The sequence below is a fragment of the Loxodonta africana genome, chromosome 24 (assembly GCF_030014295.1).
Source record: "Loxodonta africana isolate mLoxAfr1 chromosome 24, mLoxAfr1.hap2, whole genome shotgun sequence".
NCBI classification, from domain to species: domain Eukaryota; kingdom Metazoa; phylum Chordata; class Mammalia; order Proboscidea; family Elephantidae; genus Loxodonta; species Loxodonta africana.
In genome coordinates this window covers 29,939,161-29,950,845 of record NC_087365.1, presented here as the reverse complement: position 1 = coordinate 29,950,845, position 11,685 = coordinate 29,939,161, and the positions used below count along the sequence as shown (strand labels likewise).

General features: G+C 50.1%; 1 protein-coding gene across 4 annotated transcripts in view; it reads left to right on the top strand.

The window, feature by feature from the left end:
* Positions 1–842: 842 nt before the first annotated feature.
* FAM110A (family with sequence similarity 110 member A) overlaps positions 843–11,685 on the top strand; it is a 38,667-nt gene continuing 27,824 nt past the window's right edge. For 2 of the 4 annotated variants that reach the window (XR_010319235.1, XM_003411475.4), the window contains exon 1: positions 845–1,086. The gene's annotated coding sequence lies outside the window, so the exon portion shown is untranslated. The other 2 variants (XM_010591588.3, XM_064275905.1) reach the window with 2 other exon arrangements.

The following is an 11,685-nucleotide window of genomic DNA, read 5'->3' as shown; positions in this document are numbered from 1 at the left end:
AGTTCTACTCTGCCCTATAGGGTCGCTATGAGTCAGAATCGACTCGATGGCACTGGGTTTGTTTTTTTTTGGTTTTATTTGATCTCAGAGGATTATCCTGAGCACTGACAAAGTTATACCATGCCAAGCCGCCTGGCATGTAAAAACTCAATAAAAATCCAAAAAAACCCGTTGCCCTCAAGTTGATTCGGACTCATAGAGACACTATAGAACAAAGGAGAACTGCCCCATAGCGTTTCCAAGGAGAGAGGCCGGTGGTTTCGAACTGCCGACCTTTTGGTTAACGGCCAAACGTTTAACCAGTGGGTCACCAGAATGGACTTACATAATCAATCCCTTTCTGCTGGTCATTTAATTTGTTTCCACTGTTTTGCTATGGGGAATAACGCTGAGCTATATTAATCTTTGCTCGCATTTTGATCATTTTCTTAGGACAAATTTCAGGACTGCAGTGCATGCCATTTTAAAACGAAGCCACTCATCGCTGTGCAGCTAGAGGAACAGGGGAAGAGACTTGCCCAGGGTCACATGGCAAGTTAGCTGCAAAGGAGACTAGACACACTCCAGAAGCCCCAACCACTGCCTCTTTCAGGTGGGGACCCTCAGGACTTCCGGTCTGGGGAGCGGGGGGCGGGAGGAGGAGGAACGGAAAGAACCACGCGCCCGGGCGACTGCAGCCGCCGGAAGAACGTGGGGCCGACAGGGAAGGGGCGGGGCCGCCGAGTCCGGGCGCTCAGTTCACGAGGTTGACGCTAAGTCGTCGCTTGGCAACGCGGGCGGCGCGGCGTTCGAACGGAAGCGGGGGACCAATCAGGATTTCCGGGGCGAACCATTCCGGCCGAGGGGGGTGTGTGTGTGCGGCGCGCTCACTTCCCCTTCCGCGGATCTCTGGACCTACGCTCCGGCCGGGGCCTTCGGAAAATCAAGGCCCCCGGGCCATCTAGTGAGACGGCAGCTCAAAGAGGCCCTCGGGGCTGGGGTCTTCCGGGCCGCGTTGGGAACGGTCACTCCCAGCCCGGGTCAGAGCTGTCAGCCTCTCCAAGACCCACGCTAGAGGAGCGACGACTCGCGTAGCACAGGCCCCAGGTGAGGGCGCGGGTGGTCTGGGGTGCGAGCCGGGGTCCAGCAGGGGGTTACGGTTCACTGAGCGCCTGCTGTTGGCGTCCTCACTGAATCGTACCTGCAAGAAGGAGGTGTTACCCCATTTCACAGGTGAGGACGCTGAGGCTTAAGAGAGTCAAGTGGCCCAGCCCAGAGAGGTCTGGCAGAGAATCCCATTCAGGTCTTTCCACCTCACCTCGCAGCCTAGATGTGCCTAGAAAGGCCCAGACGGCAACTGGTGGTCACTTCTTAGCTTCTTTGGGGCACGGCTCGTAGACCCCCTGGCTGGATCACCTCCTCCCTACAACTAGGCCCCTCCTCCCCGTCCCCGGCGTCTTCGGGTCTGTAGGGTGCCCCTTCTGGGCGTCTGTCTTCCCTTCCCCAGAACGCCATGGGTTGGACTAAGTGTTCATTTGGGGATCTTCTGCCTGCATTCTTTCTTACAACAAAAATTTATTGGCTTCACAGCCCTGCCCTCCCCCTTGCCTGTTTTGTCTCAGTAGCATTTGCCCCATCTGTTGTCCTATCTATTTCACTTATTAGTGAGTTTATTGTTTTCTCCTCTGGAATGTGACACAGGGCAGGGGCTAGAATGAGGCAAGTGAGGCACTCAACCTCTAGTGCAAAATTTAGGGGTGCCCAAAAGCTCAGTAATTAAGATAAATAGTATTTCAGTGAACCATTTTTAAAAGTAAAAATGCAGTGCATGCTAAGCAAAATATCACTGTTACAGGGTTAGTAACAGTGCTGTGCCAGGCAATACTGGATCCAAAAGGAAGAATTAGTATTCTGTCTTTATAATCACAGAAATGATGTAAATAACCACATATCCAAATGTAAAATTTCAGTGTGACAAGGAATATAATAAGAAGGAGGAGAGAGCCATGAGGGAGTTTCACTGGGGGCCCTGAGCTAGTCTAGGCATGGTCAGGGAGGGTTCCTGGGAAAAAGGGATGTTTGAGCTGAGATCTGAAGGTCAGGGAAGCTTTAGGAGGAGAACAAGTGGTGGGCAGGTGAGAACATCCCATGCAGAGGGAGCATCAAGGGCAAAAGTCCTGAGGTGGGAGCAAGCTTGAAGAGGGTGGAGATGTGGCCAGGAAGAAGAGGAGCGTGGTCTCCAGGGCAGGCCAGAGCTCTGTCCCTGGCATTTGGGCCCTTTGAGAATTATTGCTTAAGGGGTACCTTGTAGGGTTGCTATGAGTTGGAATCGACCCTAGTAGCTTTCTTTCAAGTTCCTTGGCGTTTTGTTTGTTTATTTAAGTGTTGTGTAAGCATCACCACTATTTATTTCCAAAGCTTTTTCATCACCCCAAACAGAAACCCTGTACCCATTAAGCAATAACTCCCCATGTCCTGCCTCCTCCCAGCCCCTGGTAATCTCTAATCTACTTTCTGACTCTGTCCATTTGCCTATTCTAGGTATTTCATATAAGGGGGATCACACAATATTTGCTGTTTTGTGTCTGGCTTATTTTCAAGGTTCTTCCATGTCATAGCATGTATCAGAACTTTATTTCTCTTTATGGCTGAGTGATATTCCATTGTATGTGTATACCACATTTGTTTATCTGTTCATCTGTTGATGGACACTGAGTTGTTTCCATCTTTTGGCTACTGTGAATAACACTACAGTGAACATTGGTGTACAAGTATCTGCTGGAATTCTTGCTTTCAGGTGTCTCGGTTATACACCTGGGAGTGGAATTGCTGGATCATAAGGTAAGGTCATATTTAATTGTTTTACTGCATGTTATTCTGGTGGGAGGTCAACTTGCATGGCTTCCATGGAGTGTAGTTCCACCATCTCTGTCACAATTACAAGTGCTGTCCGCTGACTCAGCTGTCTCACTTCAGGTATTTCTTCTTGGCAAAATGACATAGGTACAGTGACACTGCAGCATGGTTTGTAATAGGAGGGACTGGACACACACTGGGTGGTGCAAATGCTTAACATGCTTGGCTACCAACTGGAAGGTTGGCCTTTTGAATCTATCCAGAGGCACCTCACAGGAAAGGCCTGGTAATCTACTTCCAACAAATCAGCCATTGAAAATCCTGTGGAGCACAGTTCTACACTGAAACACAAGGGGTCACCATGAGTAGGCGTTGCCATGAGCGGGAATCGCCACAAACGAGAGTCAACTCAATGGCAAGTGGAACTGGTAGGCACAGTGCAGCTGTGAAAAAGGAGAGGCTGCTCTCTAGGTACTGATGGCGTACCAAGAACAACATATATTGTTGAGGAGAAAGGGCAAGGTTGAAAACAGTACACAAAGCCTGTTGCCATTTGTGTAAAAAAAGAGAAAACATGTATGTCCATACTTGCTTGTATCTGCCTAAAATTTCCCTGGAAAGACACACAACTACCTGGTCACAGTGGTGCCTACAGGGAAGGGAACTGGGTGGCTCCCCAGGACAAGGGCAGGAGAGAATTTTTTTTTACTCCATTCCTTTTTATAGCTTTTGAATTTTGAGCCATGTGAATATATCACCTGGTTGAAAAATGATACATATGTGATCACTATATATTATATATTTAATTGTGAGAACCACTGCCATATCTGTGGTCTGTCACTGACTTGCTGGGTGACCTTGGGCCAGTTTCTTCACAGCTCTGGGCCAAGGTAAGAAGCCATGATAGTGAGCCCCCAAAGGGGCAGAGGGCAATCAGGACAGAAGTGGGCTGTGGGTCTGCTTCACTTCTACCACCCCCATCCTCTGTGCCAGGCCCTTCCCTAAGGGTTTGCATGTGGCATCTCCCTCACTCAGTACCCACTGCAAGTCCCTCTGTCCTCATTTCCAGAGGTGCAAATCAAGGCCCAGAGGATCAAGCTGGTAGAGGTGGGCAGCTGGTGGGCCAGGCAGGAGCTTACTGCCCACGGTGTCCATGCCCACACCACTCCCACAGCCTGCTCACCTCCCCCTTCCTGAGGTTTATACAAAGCGCCCTGGGCAAGGCTGACTCCTGGGAAGGCCAGAGCACAAACATTTCAGGGGGACTCCAGAAATAGTGCAGAGTTGGCGCGGCACTGGAGGGGCCCAGCTGGGTGTCTATGACCCAGACAGCTGGGCTGAAATAGAGCTGGGCTGCCTGACTGGCTGGTCTCCTCCTGCTGCCTGGAGCCTCTGTGATCCCCTGGGGCAGGCAAGGGTCTCCGCCTCCCACCAAGTCTGGGCCAGGCTTCCATTGAAGGGAAAGAGAGAAGCAGGTGGAAGGAAGAGGAGGAGGGGGCAAGAATGTCATGTAAATTTATAAATATCAGAAAACACCCCCACCCAACGAAGGATAAACATCACAAACATCTTAGTATGTACCAGGCACTTGACAAGTATGTAAAAGTACAGCTCTGAACTCATTTAATTCCCTCAGCTCTATGATAGAACGTAGTTACTGCTGTTAGAGCTTCCATCTTTATTGTTGTTGTTAGCTGCTGTCGAGTTGGCCCCTGACTCATGGCGACCCACGCACAGCAAAACAAAGTACTACCTGGTCCTGCACCATCCCTATGATTGGCTGCAGATTGGACCGCTGGATCCATAGGGTTTTCACTGACTGATTTCTGGTAGTAGATTGCCAGGCCCTTCTTCCGATCCATCTTAGTTACTGCAGTTATAGTTTTCACCTTATAGAGGGGAAACAAGAGAGGACATGAAGAGGTTCAGTAACTTGCCCAAGGTTACCCACACCTGGGATCCAAACTCAGGCATTCTGGCTCCAGACTCCGCACTCTTAACCATTACTTCGTGCCACTGGTAGATTTGCAGCCTTCTAGAGAAGTGTTCTGGGCTGAGGAATGCCGCACACAGGATCTGGGCACTGGAGGATCTGTTCGGTTGAATAGCAGTCTTAGTTATCTAGTGCTGCTATAACAGAAATACCACGTTTGAGTGGCTTGAACAAACAAATTTATTTTCTCACAGTTTTGGAGGCTAGAAGTCCAGATTCAGGGTGTCAGCTCCAGGAGAAGGCTTTCTGTCTTTGTCGGCTCTGGAGGAAGGTCCTTGTCTCTTTTGAGCTTCTGCTCCTGGAAAATCTTCATATACCTTGGCATCTCTCTTCCCCCATCTCTGCTTTCTTAATCTGCTCCTTCCATATTTTATAAGAGATTGACTCAAAACACACCCTATATTAATCCTGCCTCATTAACATGACAAAGAGAACCCATTCCCAAATGAGATTATAATCACAGGCATAGAAGATAAGATTTACAACACATATTTTTGGGGGTCATAATTCAATCCATAACATTCTACCCTCTGGCCCCCCAAAATTCATGTCCTACCCACAGGCAAAACACATTCACCCCATCACATCATCCCAAAAGTCTTAAATCAACTCCAAGTTCAAAATCTCATCTTCTGAATCATCTAATCAAATATGGGTGAGACTTTAGGCGGATTCCATCTTGGAGCAAAATTCATCTTCATCTGTGAACTTGTGAAACCTATAATACAAGTTATCTGCTTCCAGGGTACAACGGTAAAACAGGCATAAAGTAGACATTTCCATTACAAATGGGAGAAATTGAAGGGAAAGAAGGGATAACAGGCACCAAGCAAGTCTAAAACCTAGCAGAACAATTTACATTAGCTCTCAAGGGCGGCCATGCTCTCTGGATTCTGGGTGGAGACCCCTTGGCCCTGGGCTTCACCTCTGCCTTCCAGGCCCACTGGGACAGCAACTCTTTTCCCTTGGCTTTGGGTGGCTCCATTCTCCTAGACCATCTGAGTGGTGACCCCACCCCCTGAGCCCAGGCAGTCCCCATTCTTCTGCCCCTTGGGCATGGCAGCCCTACCCCCTCAGCTTTGGCAGTGTCCCCGTCCCTTTGGTACACCTTAATGGCAGCCCCACACTCTGGAGCTAAGTTGGCAAAGATGCGACTCTTTGAAACCTAGGAGGCTGTGGCCCCACCCTTTGAGATCCAGGAGACCGTGGCTCCACCTTTTGAAACTCGAAAGGCTCTGCATCCTGCGCTCCTTCCAACAGTTCTGCTGAACTCTGAGCTGCTCCAGGGATGGTTCTTTTCTTTTCTTGGAGGATAAGAAATGTACCTCCTTTGACTTGTTTTCTGCTTGTAGGATGCAAAGAGGCAGACAGTGTTCTTTCCCTTCACCCTGTCTCTGACCCCTTCAGTCTAAGCTGATGGGTTTTCTAATGTGATAGTTGGTTAGATCCAACACAAAAGATTGTGTAGCCACGTCCTTGGTGAACATTCTAGGATATGTTTCCTTAGTTTGTACAACAGAATTTTCCAACTCTTTAAGTTTTGTTTTCATTTTGCACAGTTCATTTTTAAGTCCATCTCTTTCCTCTCGCATTTTAGTATAAGCAGCAAGGAGAAACCACGCAGTCCCTTTAAGATCTTGCTTAGAAATCTCATCAGCCAGATACCCAAGTTCATCACTTACAAGTTCTACCATCTACCAAACATTTGAACATAATTCAGACAAATTCTTTGCCACTGCATAAAAAGCATCACCATTCCTCCATTGTCTGATCACATGTTCATTATTTTCTTTTAAAGCCTCACCAGAAGTGTGTTTAATGTTCACATTTCTAGCAACATTCTGTTGCTGGCACTGTATGTATTCTCTAAGACAGTAGAGACTTTCTCTACAGCTCTCCTCATTTCCTTCTGAACTTTTACCAGAATTGCCTTTGACGTCCATAGTTCTACCAATAATCTCCTCAAGGCAATTCAGGTGTTTACTATTAGCACTTTAAAACTCTTCTATCTTCTGCCCATTACCCAATTCCAAAATTGCTTCTACATTTTAGGTGTCTATTAGAACAGCACCCCACTCTCCATACCAAATTCTGCCTTTAGTTATCTAGTGCTGGTATAACAGAAATGCCACAAGTGGATGGCTTTAAGAAACAGAAATTTATTTTCTGACTGTTCAGGAGGCTAGATGTCTGAATTTATGGTACTGGCTTGTTATGGATTGAATTCTGTCCTCCAGAAATGTGTGTTAACTTGGCTAGGCCATGATTCTTTGTGTTGTGTGACTGTCCACCATTTTGTCATCTGATGTGATTTTCCTATGTGTTGTAAATCCTACCTCTATGATGTTAATGAGGCAGGATTGGAGACGGTTATGTTAATGAGGCAGGAATCAATCTACAAGATTAGGTTCTATCTTGTATCTCTTTTGAGATATATGAGAGAGAAGCAAGCAGAGAGACAGGGGACCTCCTACCACCAAGAACGAAGAACCAGGAGGAGAGTGTGTCCTTTGGACCCAGGGTCCCTGTGCTGAGAAGCTCCTAGACCAGGGGAAGATTGATGACAAAGACCTTCCCCTAGAACCAAAAGAGAGAGAAAGCATTCCCTGGGAGCTGGTGCCCTGAATTCAGACTTCTAGTCTCCTGTACTGTGAGAGACTAAATTTCTGTTTGTCAAAGCCACCCACTTGTGGTATTTCTGTTATAGCAGCACTAGATAACTAAGAAACTTGGTTCTAGGGGAATCCTTCCTCTCTTTATCGGCTCTGGAGGAAGATCCTTGTCTCTTCTGAGCTTCTGCTCCTGAGCAGTCTTCATGTGGCTCGGCATTTCTCTTCCCCCATCTGTTTAATCTCTTTTATTTCTCAAAAGAGATTGACTCAAAATATACCCTACAGTAATCCTTTCTCATGAACATAACAAAGACAACCAATTCCTAAATGGGATTATAACCACAGACATAGAGGTTAGGATTTGCAACACGTTTTGGGGGTACATAATTCAACCCATAACAATAGTCATCACAGTTCACACGTTGATGGCATTTGTCATACGCAGCCTCACTATGGAAGAAAAGCTGTTATGCGTCCCATTTTACAGTTGGAGAAACTGAGGCATGGAGAAGTTATGAATCTTACTCCAAGGTCTTAGCTAATCACTGGAGAAATGGGGACTTGCCCCCCGGGTAGGTTGGTTCCAGAGTCCATGCTCCTGTCACCTACAGAGGTGGCCAGAGGATGGGGTTTGGACATAGTATGTTTGGACAAAGAACGTGGCTCAGCTAGAGGTCACCAAAACTCCGTTTGAATGAGGGCATCTTGAGGCTGGAGGAGGAGCTAAACAGGTGGGGGAGCCTCAAGCAGGGTGGGTGATTGGCGGAGGCTTGGTAATGAGGGACCTTGGCCTTTGAGGTAGCCTGGGTTCCAGCCCAGCCCCTTGGTCAATGGTGTTCTGGGAGGAAGAAAACAGAAGGGTGTGATGGTGCTCACAGCACAGTGTAGGGGACAGGAAACAGGTGACAAATAAGAAAATGTTTAAAATGATAGGATGTGATGAGTGCTTGAAAGGGAATAATTGGTGGGAGCTTCTCGGTGGTCTGGGAGCCCTCTCTGAAAGGTGATATTTGACATGAGACTCAAAGGAGGTGAGGGAAGAGAACAACAGGTGCAAAGGCCCTGAGGCAGGAGAGACCTTGGTGAGTTTCAGAACATCAGGGCTGTGTGGCTGGAACAGGAGAGAGAATAGAGATGAAGATGGAGAGGTGGGTAGGGGCCAGATCTTGGACGGCCTGAGAGCCTAGTAGGGAGTTTCAATTTCATTCTAACATGATGGGGAGTCACAGGAGGGTTTAAGAAAAGCAGCGATGGGATCTGATTTTTGTTGGGAAAATATTGCCTTATCAATGCCTCCATTTTACAGCTGAGGAAACTGAGGGCCAGGGCCATAGCTAGGGAGTGGTTCTTGAGGTAGCTTTTCCCTCCAGGGACCGGGGGAGGGGGATGCTGTAGATTCCTCAGGAGTCCCCTGGGGGGTGTACCTGGTGAGTGGCCCAAGGGTAACACTGAAGACTGTCTCCTCTACATCCCCTCCCCAGACCCAGGCCTGGGTTCAAACCCCAGCTCTGCCATTTACCAGTTGTGTGACCTAGGGTGAGTAGATCTATTTTTCTGTGCCTCAGTTTTCTCATCTCTAAGATGGGTATGATAGTAGTACCTACCTCACAGGGTATGAGGACTAAATGAGTTAACATACCTAAAGAGCTTAGAACAGTGTCTGGTATGTAGAAAGTGCCCAGAAATGATTAGTTCTTACCTATTTTATTATGAAAATTTTAATTGTTATTTTTGTTTTAACTACAATTACTGCCTGACTGAGCCTCCCCTCTCCCCTCCCCAGCTCCCACTGTTGTTGCCTTGGTGGAGGGTCAGAGGGGATTGGTGGTCTTGCCACTCCTAGCCTCAGCTCAAAGTCAGGCCCCAGGGGCTGGTGGAGGCTCAGGGCTGAGTCACTCCTAAGGGGAGGAGAGCTGTTTTCTGAGTCACTTCCTGCCCCTCATGCCCCCACCCCAGTTCTGGCCCAGCCTTCCCAGTACCCCCAGGCACAGACATGGAACTGGGCCCCATCGGCCTCCCCAGGGCTCAGATCTGAGGCCTGTTGGGCGCCTCCTCCTCTGGGCCTCAGGACCTCAGCGGAAGATGGCCTGACTACGTGTGCCCACCAGAAGTGACGAAATAGGGCTTGGACTGGCAGGGAGCATCACTTCCCTCCCAGGGATTCCTTCCTCCAGGGCTGCAATCTCCTCACCTGTAAAATGGGGAGTAAATAGTACTTCCCTCCGGGGGTCCGGAGGTTTAAGTAAGTCGGTACAGTGCCTGGCACTCAAAAATTCCAGCTGCTGCTGTTGTTGTGATCATTATTACTGCTAATTGGTAGTGATTACAGCTTGCACAAAACATGGAGGTTTGCCGGGCATTCCCAGGCCCATAGAGCTCGCACTGGCCTGGCTGGGAAGGTGGGACCCTCCTTACTTGGCAGAATGGAGGGCCAGAGAGATCCACCAATTTGCCCAGGGACACAGCTAGAAAGGGTTGGCATTCAGACTTGGTCTGGAGGGAAAGTGCCCAGGTTGGACTCCCCGGGGTGACTTCGGGTAAGTGACTCAGCCTGTCCCAGCCTCAGTTTTCCATTAGTTAAAAGGGGATAATAATAGAGCTCACCTCATAGGGGTTGTTAGGAAGATTCAAATGGTCGATACCAGAAAAAACACCTTCTGGGCCTGGCACAGTGAATATTAGCTGGTGGTGATTGGACTCTGCCTCTCTGAGGGGTTCAGTTTTTCTATCTCTAAGATGAGTGCACTTGTCTGAATAGGTCACAGGGTCCCCATGAGCTAGATGTGCAGATAGGGTTAGTACAGCTGGAGTTGGGTGGGCCCTGGCTCTCGGAAGAGTTTCCTAGGGTGGGCCAGAGGTGGTGGCCCTGCTCCTTGCGCCCAGCCAGCTGCTAGCACGCCTGGGCTCAGGTTCCGGCCCCTGCCTGGCTCTTTCCCCTTTTTCAAGTAACACCTGGGCCGGCGGGTTCACCGGCCCACACCCACCGGAAGTTGCGCAAACGCGGGTTACCTGAGTCCCAGGTGGGCTGGGCCAGAGGAGCGCAGGGCAGCGGCGCGGGCACAGCCAGGTATCTGCAGGCCGGGGCGGGGGCGCCTGGCTGAGGTGGGAGATGGCCCGGGCACCCCTCCTTCCCCTGGAAGGCGGGGATGAGGCGGGGTCTCACCTTCTGGCCTGAACAGGATTGCAGGGATCGTGTAGTCAGCCTCGTCATTCCAGAGCCAGGGCAACCGGGGCTCAGAGAGGGGCCGGCGAGCCGTCGGAGACACACAGCAAGCTGTCCCGCCCGCGGTCCCCTGCGCCAACGAGGGTGCCCAAGATTGCCTCGAGGTGGGGAAGAGCAGACTTGGGATGCGAGGTCGGCCCTTATGCCTGCAGTCTGGTCCCGGAGAGCCCATGGGGAGGGGGCGGTGTGGGGCTGTGTGCCCAGGGGTGCCAAAGAGATGGGCCCCGGCGCCTCCGCATTTGTGGGCTGCGTTTGAAATTCCGTGCTCAGCAGGCGGGGTTGGGGCATTCGGGGTGAGACGCGGCCTCAGAAGGGACACTGAATCCCACCTGGGACCCTGGCTTCAACTCACAGGCACTGCCGCACCTCCGTTTGCCCACCTGTGAAATGGGCCTTGTTCAGGTCAATGTGCTGTTTAGCCTTTATCATGTGCCTGTCTTGTGTGCAGCTCTGCCTGGGACAGACCCTTCTGGAAGGTGCTTAGAGACCCCCCGAAGGAGGTGGTCTGAGCTTGACTGTCAAAGTAATAATAACAAGGAACCCTGTTCGTGGAGCGCTGCCTTTTCGACAGGTGCAGAGGAAAGGCCTTGACCTGCTTTATCTTTCCATCCTCACAACGACCTGGAGGTTCAGGAAGGTCTATTTTTATCCGCATTTCACAGATAAGGAAATTGATTCTGGGAGAGGTACTGTGGCATGTTCAAGGTGCACAGCAGGTGGTGGGCGAGTGCCGGGTGTCCTCCAAACCCCAAAGCCAGGCGTGGCTCCTCTGATCTGACCCTGCCTTCTGAGGAGACCCTGGGATTGGCAGGTGTGTGTGTTGGGGGAGGGAGGGATGGTGGCCAGAGACTCCTGCCCCAGCCCTACCCATCTGACCTCCTTCCTCCCACTGCCTCCAGGTGCCCAGGAGGGAACTCCCGCTTCCAACGGGTTGGACTGGTTTGGGAGCCATCAGAGGTGGGGCAGAGTCTGGCTACCTCACTGGGGCTTAGCCAGGCCTCCCTTCCTGGGGGTTGGCCCTG